At 39.6% G+C, this 13,280-nt stretch overlaps 1 protein-coding gene across 9 annotated transcripts in view; it reads left to right on the forward strand.

Annotated features, from left to right (window-relative positions):
- Positions 1–13,280, forward strand: part of LNX2 (ligand of numb-protein X 2) — an 83,629-nt gene that overhangs the window by 34,239 nt on the left and 36,110 nt on the right. Inside the window, exon 1 of one of the 9 annotated variants that reach the window (XM_020788580.3) lies at positions 9,850–9,953. The exons of 7 other annotated variants lie outside the window; for them this stretch is intronic. The gene's annotated coding sequence lies outside the window, so the exon portion shown is untranslated. Of the gene's footprint in view, positions 1–9,849; positions 9,954–10,154; positions 10,274–13,280 lie in introns of those variants that run through there. One more of the 9 variants, XM_020788578.3, reaches the window with a different exon arrangement.

The raw sequence follows: 13,280 nt of genomic DNA on the forward strand, positions 1-13,280 counted from the left end.
AAGCAGGAGTGCAATGAGGCTCCAGGCTTCCCCAAAAGTCTTGTTGTTCTGGCAGTTCTACTTTTAAAAATGCAAAGTCTTTGCAAATAGCCTGAAATGAACTATAATTATGTTCCCTTTTATTTTTAAAACATTTGCATGGCTTTGGAAAATGGTGTGTAGTTTTGTTTTGGCTTTATGTATCCCCTTTGTTAAGTGTGTTCCAGCTGTTATCTTAGAACAGTGCTACAGTAGTTCCTTGTTTTGTGTAAAGACTTGTTTTAAAGTGGACCATACCTAAGCATCAAGATGCTGCTGTAAAGACTGATACTCTGTTTCTTGATTTCAAGTGAAGTTTAAGTAGAGGATTCTTAACTCCTCGATCATTGGAAAACATGGAGTTGGGTGGGGGAGAACATTTGTATTATGGGGAAAATATAATTATGTATATAATTAGCAGCACAAAGCAAGGACAAATACATATTTTAAAATATGCCACAAGTAAGTCATCAGCTTCATCTGTTAAGCATACTTCTGTTTTTTATAGAGCTTGTTCTTTGCCTTGGAAACAAAAAAAAGTATTGTGACTTTTTTTGTTGTTAGAGTTCTATCTCATCTCCTAGGATATGTACTCAATAATCACACTTTGTATACATTTACAGTTCTTCACTGTAACCACACAGATGTATCTCTAAATAGTCTGACTGTTAAATCACCCCCTGCAGAAAGATTCACGTGCACATGCAAGATGTTAGTATCTAGTCTATCTGGAAATACCTCACCCGCTCAAATACTGTGCCACAGGATTTGAAAGAGAACACATTTTAAAGCAAGATAGCACAGCTGTGTAATTTGGCTTGTTTCTTTGCCTTTCTATTTTTGTCCCATCTTTTTATGTCTTCTGGAACATGGAGAGAAGAAAAAGCATCTTTATCATGGTTGCTGTTAAAAGGAGTCATTTCCTGTTTTGTTTACTTTGCTTCTGGTAACGATTGGGCAGAGAGGTATGGAAAGTGGTAATTTTGCTGACCTGTACCTTTGGCTCTTGAAATTGGACTAGTGTTGTATGCTGGTGTTGCGTGAACTGGACTGACAGTTTCTCATCATTATTTATTCACAGTTTTTGTTGGTCACTTTTCTGCTCATCAGAGCCCCTTAACTTGTGCATCAGAAGTATGTACTGAAAAAAATTCATTAAGATTGTGTCAAAAATAATTTTGAAACCTGAAGAATGTGAAATATTATTTTTACTTGCCACCAGGATTTCAATAAATGATGGAGCCTGTGTTGAGAAGACATTTCGAAACGGAAGTGGAAAGCCCTGTCTCACGTATTCTCCCACCTAGCCTCTCAGAGCAATGGGACATGCAGCTGAACTTAAATTCTCAGTTCCCACTACACTGGAAGGTATCTGGCTTGCTTTAGGGGCTGTCAGATGGCATTTTGAATGGTGGCATTGTCCCTTCCCTATACATTTGACCATCAAAAATCACTGTTTGACCACAAGTGGTTCTTCACCATTCTGGAGAGAAGAGACAAGTGGACCACAAGGTTGTGTACGGAGTCTGGGTTGTTCAACATCCTTATAAATAACTAGGATGAAGAAGTGGAGGGGATGCTTGTCAAATTGATGGAAATCAGCAGATGCAGAAGAGTAGCTGATGTGTCAGAAGACAGAATGTGGACTGAAGATAGCCTTAGCAGGTTAGAGCAGCCATTCTCAGTGGGAGCCATATGGCTCCCTGTGGGGGGTCCTAGCATGTTTGAAGGGGTACACAGACTGGAAACAATTCTTCACCACCTTATAAGGTTCATTATGCAACTTATACAATTCTGAGTCAGCCTATATTTCTTTCATATGGTATTTATGGCTGTCGCAAAAAAAAGGTTGACAATGCTGGGTTAGAGAATTGGACCAGTACAACATGAATTTTAACAGAGAAAAATGTACAGTTCTACACCAGTCAACCTTCAACAGCCAGAGTTATAGGCCAACAAAATTCTCAGGCTGCAGACTTCCTGTAGCTTATGTACCTCTGTAATTGTTCCCTACTTAATGGCTACCAGAAGCAAAGTTAAGTATAGAGAACATGAAGGTGGAGGGTACATGTTCTCTATACAGTGCATATATATACAGTTGAGCTTCTGCTTTTATCCAATCACAGCAGGGTCATGCAATATTGTACTCAGGTTGCATCCTCCAAGGCACAGAGTCACTGTGACTCAGCAAATTGCACACCTGTACAGTATAACATGGTAGCTCCTTACCATTTCTGCTCTTTTCTGTTCAGGCCTGTAAATTTTCAATACTCTGACAGAATTTAAAAAAAGGTGTGTTCCAGTTGAAATGTATTTTAAGGAGATGGATTACATGTTTGTCTCCCTAAGAGAACTCTAGTCTAGTGTTTTATAGAGTTAAAGATCAACAGCTATGCTTGGAAGGCTCTGTACTGCCAACCTTTCTCCTTTTGTTCTGTCTCTTCACATGATGGTCTTCTTCCCACAAACTGCTTTGTTCCGAAGTGTTATGATTCTAGCATCTTGCTTTCTAACAATGATGGGGGCTCAAGCTGCAGGACTTGCTGTCAAGTCGGACTTAAGTTGCACTGCCAACTTGACTGGGACTTAACTCAGGGTTTGTTTTTGATAACTTGGACTTGACTTTTGTGACATGGAACCCACCCATTCCTCCCTTTTTTCTGGCGGGGGAGGGAACTGTTTTTAATAGGAATTTGGACTTGGAGCTTGCAACTTGGACCCAAAGGCTTGCCAACATCCCTACTTTGGTCACACTTCCTTATTTCTACTCTTGCTTTATGTCATTGCTTCTGTCTTAAAGTGGATTCAAAACATGGCTTTTAGCATGCTACATCCTTTCCTAGCATCTATCTGTGGCTGTACATACAGTATATGCTGATATTTGCTGGTTTAGGTGATCCATACCTTGATGAATACCTAGCACTGTTTCTCTTATGTAGGCTGCCTATGGTTTGGGAACTTAATTTTGTATGGAATATGGCTGTAAGGATGCTAAGTGGAACCAGATGTTAAAACATATCATGTTGATACTTTATTATCTCTGCCAGTTTCTGGACCTTTCTTGAGTTCAAAATGTTAAAGGTCATCTTAGCTTGAATTCTCAGTACCTGAAGGACTGGGTTTTCCTAGACCTGCTCAGTATTTCGGCAAGTTAAGGCAACATATGTGGCTTTCCTCTTTCACCTCAGAACAATAACTCTGTGAGGTAGTTCAGGGTCAGAAAATTAGTTTGATACCTGAACAAGATCTAGAATCTCTTTCTCTTAAGACCCCACGCCCTAATCTTTATTTATTTATTTATTTAATGTCTAAATCACTTTATTTAATGCTGCAACATTGTGTCCATCTGCTCTGTTTTTAATAACATTTTTTTGCTATGTTTTATTTTATCTTTGTTGTAATTGTTATTATTTTTTTCTCTTGGAAGCCAATAAAATATATTTGGTATAGAGGACCCTATATACTAAGAAAATGAATACATAAATTTAAGAAATGCATTGTTTTAAAAACTTATTTTTCTCTGCTTTTAACTTGTTACAGTTTATCCTCATCCCACATTCTCCTGCATGCACAGACTGTGTTTTACAAACTGTCAGTTGCAAGTACACTTTGGAAGTGGTTGTTCTGTTGTCATTCATTCCTTAATGTTTTAAGGAATGAAATAAATAACTGGGACTGAGATGTTCCAGGCTTCCCTTTTTTTTTCTTAGACCAGTTTCTAAAAATACATCTTTTGTTTAACATCAGGAAACAAAAAATAAAATAAAATTGTGTATCATGATGTCATATGAGCTTAAGAAGTAACTCTAGAATCTGAATCAGGGCTTCTTTTACAGGAAAGTGCTGTTTTCCATTTCACTGGTTCAGTTTTCCACTTGGTTTGTCTTTGACCTCCCTCTTCTTATAGTTTGATGCAGAAGTACTTTATGTCCCAAAATATTCATGTAAGGTTCAAGTGATTTTGCAATTGTTGGTTGTTGTGGGTTTTCCAGGTTGTTTGATTTTGCATTTGGATTAAATAAACTAAAAGGAAGTCCGGCCTCTTGTAGCTGTTATCTATAAATTATACCAAGGCCGACAATGGCTGGATTTATATTGGTGTTCATTTTCATATCATGCTGCAGTTATTTGTGGCTCATTGAAGAGTTGCAGGTTTCTGCAGTTATGCACATGACCAGGTATAGCCAGTCAGTCCCTCTAGCTCAAAGTGACCTACATCAGGGTTGACACCAGGCCATTTGAAAAATGAGAACCATTTTTGTGGTTCCTGCTACTGCTGAAACACTCCTGCTGATAGAACTGTACCATCAAATATTTGCTGCACCCTCCTCCAATCTTTTCAGCCTTGGGCAGGGAAGGAAATGCTTTGCCCTGCAGACAAAAAGGACTGTATGGTACAGAAAGGTATTCTAGCACCTGTCTGTACCATAGAGAGTGGCTACAACTGCCACCAACGTGTATAGGTAACTGGCAGGTAGGCAACTTGGCAACAACTGCATTTCAGAAGTTCTGAATCCTCCACGGGTTTGGAAGGGACTATCATGTGCACCACTGAGTCCCCAGGATTGGACAACACTCCTTCTCAGCCTTATCTGGAAATTCTGAGGATTGAATCTGGGACTTTGTGCATGCAGAACATGTGCTCTATTACAGAACTACTGTGCAGTAAAAGTGCAGAGGTTCGTGGAGGAAATTGGCTCAGGTTCCCCAGGTAGTCCACCCTTCTTCTCATTAACTGGCACTAAACGACTAGACAACAACAAGGTTGCAATAACGGACGTTGAGACATCTGGAGGGAAAAAAGTATATAAATGTTTCATTTAATTACACTTGAAAACACTAAACAGTAAACTGGGAAACATGACTGCTTTTAGCAACAGACTAAAGAGAGAGGAAAGACATAGAGCAGAGAGGCGGGGCTGTCTTTGAATTCAGAGGCAGGGAAAAAGAACAATTGGTTAGTCCTGGATAGATTGACAGTCACTCCAGCCCGGAAAGGTCTCTTCCAGCCACACCTGCTGAAGGCAACATGCGAGATTGCAAAAACTCCAGCAGAAAGAGTAGCCAAATTGGCCATGATGAGCCAGCCTTAGATAACCCTGTGTGACTTTCGTTCTCATTCTCTTTATATATGTATATAAAATGATGCTTTGTTTTGCTTTCAAAGAGCCTGTGAATAAATAGACAAGAATCTGGCATTGTGAGTGGTTTATTAAGAGTAAAGAAAGCATAACATGCCTTTAAAAATAGATTTGAAAAGGCTGGGATGAGGACGCCCAGTTTGATCTGACAAATGCTTTCTTAAAAACCACTAATGCATTTCATGGATATAGAATTATGAAGATTGAAATAATAAGGGGATGGATCATACTTAGCTATTGACTTGTACAAAAGCAGCATTATCTTAATTTGTATGGTTCCCTCCCCCTCACCCCCCGGGGATAGATACATAAGTTTACATAATCATCTAATGGCCATTTGCCTTTGAGACGCCATCTCCAGGCTATGTTGAAAATCCTGTCTCCGATATTGATAATGTAGCTGCATGGAAGCTTGTTAATCTCTCCAAACATGGTTTCTATTTAAAGGAACATTTCAGAATGTCACATGGTCCTTGCTTATGTATTCAGTTTGCTCTAGCGGACCTGCTTCCGTTTTAAGATAATGAATTTCTTTTCAACCAATATATTCCTAGCTGCAGAAGGGTTAAAAGTGACGTTGTCCTGTTCCTTTTTATATATCAACACAACTATATTGCTCAATATTGTAATACCTTGGGTGTTTCCCCCCTCTCCTAGAAACTTTTAATCACGAAAATAACTTCAGAAATATATATATATTTCTGAATAACTTCAGATATATATATTAACCCCCGCTTACATCTGCTCCATTTCTTTTTCAATTTGTGTTGTGCTGATTAAATTGCTTCCATCATAGTTTGTACTTGCTTTCACAATGTGGTGGTTCAATCATTTCATAATTGCTGTCTCCCCCCCCCCATTCCACAAAATTAAAACTGCATGAAGCTGCCTAGAGTAGTCGCAATGACCAGATAGGCAGGTTATTAAATAGATAGATAGATAGATAGATAGATAGATAGATAGATAGATAGATAGATAGATAGATAGATAGATAGATAGATAGATAGATAGATAGATAGATAGATAGATAGATAGATAGATAGATAGATAGATAGATAGATAGACAGATAGACAGACAGACAGACAGACAGACAGACAGACAGACAGACAGACAGACAGACAGATAGATAGATAGATAATATTAGTATATTTTTAAAATATATATATATATATTTCATATATCATTAGAACCATATACTGTACTTCAGCAACCCCATGTGGTTCTTGCCACTGTTGTACCACCTGTTCCAAACAATGTCATTATGTGCCGTCAAGTTGCCTCTGACTTACAGCAACCTCATGAATGAGTGATGTCCAAAATCCCCTGTCTTCAAAAGCCCTGCTCAGCTCTTGTAAACGCAAGCCTATGGCAACCTTTAAGGAGTCAGTCCATCTTGTATTTGGTCTTCCTTTTTTCCTGCTGCCTTCCACCTTTCCCACCATTATTGCCTTTTCCAGAGAATCCTGCCTTCTCATGATGTGCCCAAAGTAGGACAGCCTCAGTTTTGACATTTTTGCCTCCAAGGGTTAGTTCAAATAGCTTGATTTGATTTAGGACCCAACGGGTTGTCTTTCTGGCATTCCAGAATATCCGAAAAGCATTCCTCCAGCACCACATTTAAAATGAATCATTTTTCCCCTGTCAGCTTTCTTAACTCTCCAAAATTCATGCCTATACATGGTGACCGGAAAAACAAGTGTCCAAGCTTTATGGCTCCTTAATAAATACAGCCACCACCCATGCGGCGAGGGAGGAGGCCGGGTAGATGGGACTCGTTAGCCTGGGAAGGCAGCCCATCTAGGAGAAGGAAAACTCTGATTCCAAACCTCCACTGCCTTGTGGCTATATCCACTGATGGAAAAGGCTTCAGGAGTCAACCTCGAGGCAAAATCCAGAGCCGGAGTCCCGGAGACAGTTCGTGTCATTCTGGCAACTCCTGCGACATCGCTGGAACCAGTTGTATTGGCTCTTGCCTTTCCATCGGACTATTTCAGCGATGTGGAGAGGGGGGATTTGCTGCTTGGGTAACAGCCTATCCTCCATATTATTTTACCCAGGCTTCGTGCTCTGGAGAGGACACTCCAATTTCACATACAGCGTCAAAGTCCTTCATACAGAGCACGTTACCATAGTCTCTTGCCTATGATGATGACTGGAATGATGTGAGATGTGATGTAGGATATGGAAATATGTCAGTTTTGCTTTTTCTTGCATTCACATTTTTCAAACTTTAATTACTTTCTGCCTTGAGTATATGATTTGAAATGTTTGGGTACACTCCCTGGCTGTAGCCCCTTTCTTCCCACTGTGTCCGATGACTCTGCTCCCCAAGTGACCTGTGATTCAGCTCTGTTTCCTCTGCCTCCATCACTTTTGCTCCACTGTGCCTAGATCGAAATGTTCTATGAGTTGGATTTAGCTCATTAACTCTCTAACGGAGTAGGATGACATGGGCTGTGAGTTGCATTTGCTCATTTCATCATCACTCCTGACAATCTGTAGCACAGAGGGTTCTTCAAATTCTGTGTAACCAATTGTCCGTAGCCTCTAGCAGGAGCTTGAGCTTTCTGTGAAGGTTTATCAACTGCGTTCTTTCTGAGCAGTCTTTGCACTGTGCTGAAAAAGTAACAGGGCAAATAAATTCTGCCTGCCTTACCTGAACAAACTATTTATCCACACACATACCCATCCTACTTATTTTTTACTCTTCTGTTAAAGCATTTGATCAGTTTCTGCACTGGATGGGGAATGACAGGAGGTGTAGTTCAACACAGATAGAGTGCAACAGGCCAGGGAGACTGTTATGGAGCACTTCATGGGCATGACTGCTGGATAGCTCAGTGGTTTAGGTATCTGGCTATAGAACCAGAAGTTGGAAGTTCGATTCCCCACTGTGACTCCTTGACAGGGGCCAAACTCAATGATCCATAGAGTCCCTTCCATCTCTTGAGTTCTAAGATAATTATGATAATAGTGGTGATGGTTGTCATGGAGACTTGTCTATTGACAATGCCACTTGGGGCTCATGGGACTTACAGTCCAAACATCTGTTGAGCACCAAGTTACCTACCCCTGTGCATCTCCATCTGTCTCTTGCTCAGGGTGCAGTAAAATGGGACAGCCCAGGTTTTCCCCTCTAAAACCATCTGCCTACCTTGATCCCAGATCTGTACCTCATACAAGGCTTGCTTACTGTGGCTCCAGAATGCAAACCTGGCAACATTTTCTGCATCTCTGGTTCATTTGTAGTAGAATAGAATCACTTATTTTCTAATAGTCCTTGCTGCCCTCATTCTCAGGAACTACTTCTCCAATAGAAGTAATGGCAAAAGAGCTATTAACAGCTGATAGACGTCTTGTTTTCTCATTTACCTCCACTGGAATGCTTTCGGAATTATTTCCATGGATGTGCTGCATGTAAAAATGCTGCATTTAAATCAGTCATCCACATGCATCTTCCAGAATTGTCTTCAAAGCTGGATGCTAGTATTATGCCCAGCTACAGCTCAGAAAGAAATCTGCATGGATATTCAGTATTTTTCCAATATGTTCATCATGTTCCCTTTTTTTATTCCCATCATTGGAAGGGCTGTTACCTCGAAGCACTAGATATTTGAGGAAGGAGCTTTGCATATATCTATTAGGCTCTTTGGGACTACCGTTCATTCCCAGGGCTGGCCCAACATCTTCTGCTGCCTGAAGCAAAGGGCTAGATGATAAGCCTCTCCTCTCTCCCAGTAGAGAAGTTAACTGAACAAGCATCTAAAAACTTTAATTCAGCAATGGCAATGGAATCCTTAAGAGCATCCTTAAAACATCCCTAAGAGTAAGGATGTATCACTAGAGACCATGGCCAAGATCAACCATATTACAATATTTCTATTTGCAGATGTCCAAGCTGTACTGCGAAAAAAAAAACTGATCAGGGAGAAATTAACCATTTGAAATGTGGTGTTGGCGAGGAGCCTTAAAGATGCCATCAAATAGAAAAAAGTGGATGCTAGATCAAGTCAACCTTGATCTGTTTTGAGAAAACGAGGTGATTAAACTGAGAATATCATATTTTGGGTTCATCACAAGAAGATAACACTCACTGGAAAAGGCAATCATGTTGGGGAAAATGGGATGCAGCAGGAAAAGATAAAGATCAAATTAGAAGTGGGTTGATTTTATAAACGAACTCATGCCCCTTAAGTCTGGAAGATCTGAACAGGGCTCTTAATGATAAAACCTTTTGGAAGTAACTAATAGGATCAATGTAATTTGAAAGGCACATAGCAATGATAATGGGATAACAACCTAGAAGAAGACTAGTTTAGAGGCTAGGTTCTGTCGCATAATATTCTGTGTGATATATACAGATGTGTCTTCCAGTGGAGGGAAACGGTAAAGGAGTTCAAGAGGAATGGGTGGGGGAACTGCTGCCACTGCTCTCATCTGCTGCCTGAGGCAACCTTCTCTCTAAAGATACAACCAAATGAAAGAGCCCATTCCTGTGACTCTTATATTGTAGAGTTACTTGATCTCTTCTACCCTTTGCTTGTGAGACGTTCCCATTTGCATCACTTTGACCCATCCTTTCTTTTTGAAAGGTCACAACACTTCCTCTCTGTCTGCAGAGTGCAGGCTTGAGCATTCTCCTCCACTAAGCCTGCACCAATCCTATGAGATATTTGTGCTTCACTGGCAAAGTGTACAGGATGCACACTTTACCCTCTCATTTTTCAGCGCAGGTGAAGCAAAGATTTGCTTGTAAGCTGGTTGAAACTTTTGGAAAACAACTTAGGTGAAAGGTAAGTACTGTATGTGTAAAGTATACCACTTCATTTTGTGATGTTCTATTTTTATTTTAAAGGTTTGGTATTAACAGCACAAAAGGATTGATGCTGTCATTTCAGTAATGATTAACAAACTTTTCTGCATCCTGTCTAATCTTTGGAAGCACATGTACTTAGGGAAAAAAATGGACCTGACGGGCTTCATTAGACTTTGTATCTCGGAAGCACATCCAGTCCTTCAAGAGCAGTTAGGTGGTGCGCCTTGTGAAAGCTCGTTTTTACCGTCCTAGTTCCACAAACTTACTTTGTTGGTGAGAAGGAGTCCGTCTGGCTAAGTATGTTTCTTCTTTTAATTATATGAGAAAAATCTGCTTTGCGCCAGGGTGTGTGTGTCATTTCCTTAGTGGAAATGAAGTTGTTTAAATGTAGAGAAGCAAGCATTTCCTAACTAAATATTACATTCCAGGTTTTTTTAGAGAAAAATAGTTTGGATTGTTGAAAAAGTGTGCAATAAGGTATATAGTTTTATTTTATTTCGCCTTTTAAAATGATTTATCATCTTACTGTCTCATGAACAAACGATACATTTAAGTTTTCCTATTTGTGTATTTGTATGAGGCTTCATGTATTTCTTTCTTGTAATCAAAGTTATATAATATATAGTTATAATAATTAAGGTTTCTCTTTGTGGTTCTTTGCATTTTTATATATTAGCATTTGTTTACATCTCTTTTTAAATCTCTTTTTAATGAAAACTAAGATTTTAGCAGCTATTGCCACACCTTATGGCAGGAAATAATGCACTGCGTGCAAACGCGCTTTCTTTCTCCATCACAGATTTTGTCAGTTCCTTTCGTTGGGCGATTCCCTGCGTGTCATGTAATGGTAGAGAGGATAGGAACCATGATCACTTTTGCTGTTTTTGATTTGTGACATTCTCTTAGTATCACGGACAAATGAGAAATATTTTTGTCATCTGATTTAAGGTTCAGTGTACTTATTGCTTCTTATGAGTTTGTAATTGACACTGGATTCTGAAAAGAGAACCAGATACCTACTTTTGAGCAGAAGTACATGTTTCTCTTGCTATTTGCCATTTTTATGTTGATGCTATATTAATCCTAAGACTCATATTACCAATGTACTGCATTTTCTGTACTATATTCTGGGCTAGAAGATTCCAGTGAATTTAACACCTCTTATCAGGCCTAGGTGTTTCATCAGTATGAGCAGTAACAAGTGAAACAGACAAAGCAAGCATAGGATTGGAAGACAGTAAACAGGTTGAATAGTTTCTCTTCTCCCCTACAACCTAAAGGCCCTTCTTTTCTGTCTCAAAGTGAGATTCTTGCTGGACCTTCAGCCTCTCCGTCAATTATTTCTTGTAATACGTCCCACAAAATCCTAAGGCTTGAATGATATGCCAAGGGGAGGGGGAATCTTTCAGCTATATTTCTGTAGAAAGATTTCCCTGCCAAAAAAATAAATAAGTGCATGCATTGTTTCATAAAATTAATAACATGGTAGTCAGAGACAATGCCAGTGAAATGGAGCAGTTTCCAAGTTCCACTCCCAAGTGACACTCCTAGAAAGCGTGTTTGTAAAAGTACTATGAATGTGTTGTTCTTTGGGACTTGCTAAAATTAACATGGTGTGCTTTTAAAGTTTAGTTTACTGATCGCTATACTAACTGGCGGTTGACAAGAATTGTAATCCAGCACGGTTGCAGGGTAACATATTAGAGATGGTGTGATAGTTAAGAGTCTGAACAGAGACTTGGAAATCCAGGTTGTACATCCCACTGAGAAGTAAAATCTAGAAGGTGGCTGTTGACTAGTCACTCTTTTGAAGTTAATCAGCTTCCCAAGGATATTGTGAAATTAAAGGAGGGGGAGAGGAGAGCTGCATATACTACATTCAGCTCATTAGAAATATGTAAATGTAACTAATAACTTTTACAGCAAGACTGGTTTTGCTTGATTTTATGTTGTTATAGTTAAATCTGTAATTTATAAAGAGTACAGAATTTTGTTTGGGGACATAGTTAGGTTTGCTTCCCCACCCTGCCCCCCGCAGCATGTACACAGCATTGTGTATAATTTGTTCTAGAACCTAAGATTAGCTTTTCATAGGACAACAAAATGACAAGAGGTGTCCTTGAGAGAAAGAGAGAGAGGAGTTAGCACTCTTTTTAAAGTCAATGCTGTAATTAAAGCCTGAAGCTTCTTGTTCCTATGGAAACACAAACCAGCGCAAGTAGGAAACGCAGGTTTCAGGGTTGTAGTTCTCCATACTTTAATATTTTCTGCTCCTTTGTATGTGTCTCTCTGTACGTGTTTTCTCCCATGGGTAACCGTTTCCTTCTGCAGGTGAGAGCACAAACGGTTCTTGAAGCGAGGCCATTTGTGTATTTTTTTTTTCCAGGCCTTGAGATTTAATTCCAAAGGAGAAGCAGGGGAAGGCAGCCTACTGTGGTGCTCTGGAAAACTAAAAAAGTGATCTCGAAATGTACACTGTAATAAAAACACATCGTTAGTTCACAACCCAGGCTTTCTTTCTTTTTGAAACTATCCATTAAATGGGAGGTGGCGCAGGCATGCCTTCTTCTACTTAGGCCTTCCGCCGCCTTTTCTCAGCCCATCTGCAGCTGTACCACACATCAGGAGAGGGGAGGAAAAAACCAGAGGAAGGATCAGATGGATCATTTCCTAGTGTTGAATCATGGGTAGGGGACTTTGTTCCTCTAAAGGTTGAGGAAGGAAAGTTGGCTACTCTTCCTTCTCCTGTCTGAAGACAGACTCTTAAGGAGCCTCATGACACAGTGGTTAAACTGCAGTCCAGACTCTTCTCACAACCTAAATTTGATCCCTAAGGATCATAATTTTTTTTGTGGTTGTGTTTTTCATTGTCCAGTGTTCACATCCATATGTTATAACCAGGAATAACAACATACTGATTGTCTTGGCCTTGGTTTCCAGCCACGCATCTTTACCTTGAAGAATCCAGTAGTCAACTTAGAATTGCTATATGATCTATAGTGCCTTTTCCTCTTTTAAATTCAGCTTGAAAATCTGGCATTTCTTGTTCCATGTAATGCAAAAATCTTTATTGCAAAATCTTGAGCATCACTTTGCTTACAGGGGAAATTAGTGAATGGTCCTGTAGTTATTACAGTCTTTGGCATCTTCATCCTTTGCAGTTAGAGGACGTATTGAATATTTCTAATCTTTTTTTAAAAAAAAATTAAAGTATTTTTAACCTGCCTTTCTCCTCCTGAAGAAAAAGGTCTTTGCCTGCTTGCAGAAGGATAGCAAAGATGGGGCCAGGCTGGCCTCCTGTGGG

Source organism: Pogona vitticeps, chromosome 3 (assembly GCF_051106095.1).
Source record: "Pogona vitticeps strain Pit_001003342236 chromosome 3, PviZW2.1, whole genome shotgun sequence".
Taxonomy (NCBI): domain Eukaryota; kingdom Metazoa; phylum Chordata; class Lepidosauria; order Squamata; family Agamidae; genus Pogona; species Pogona vitticeps.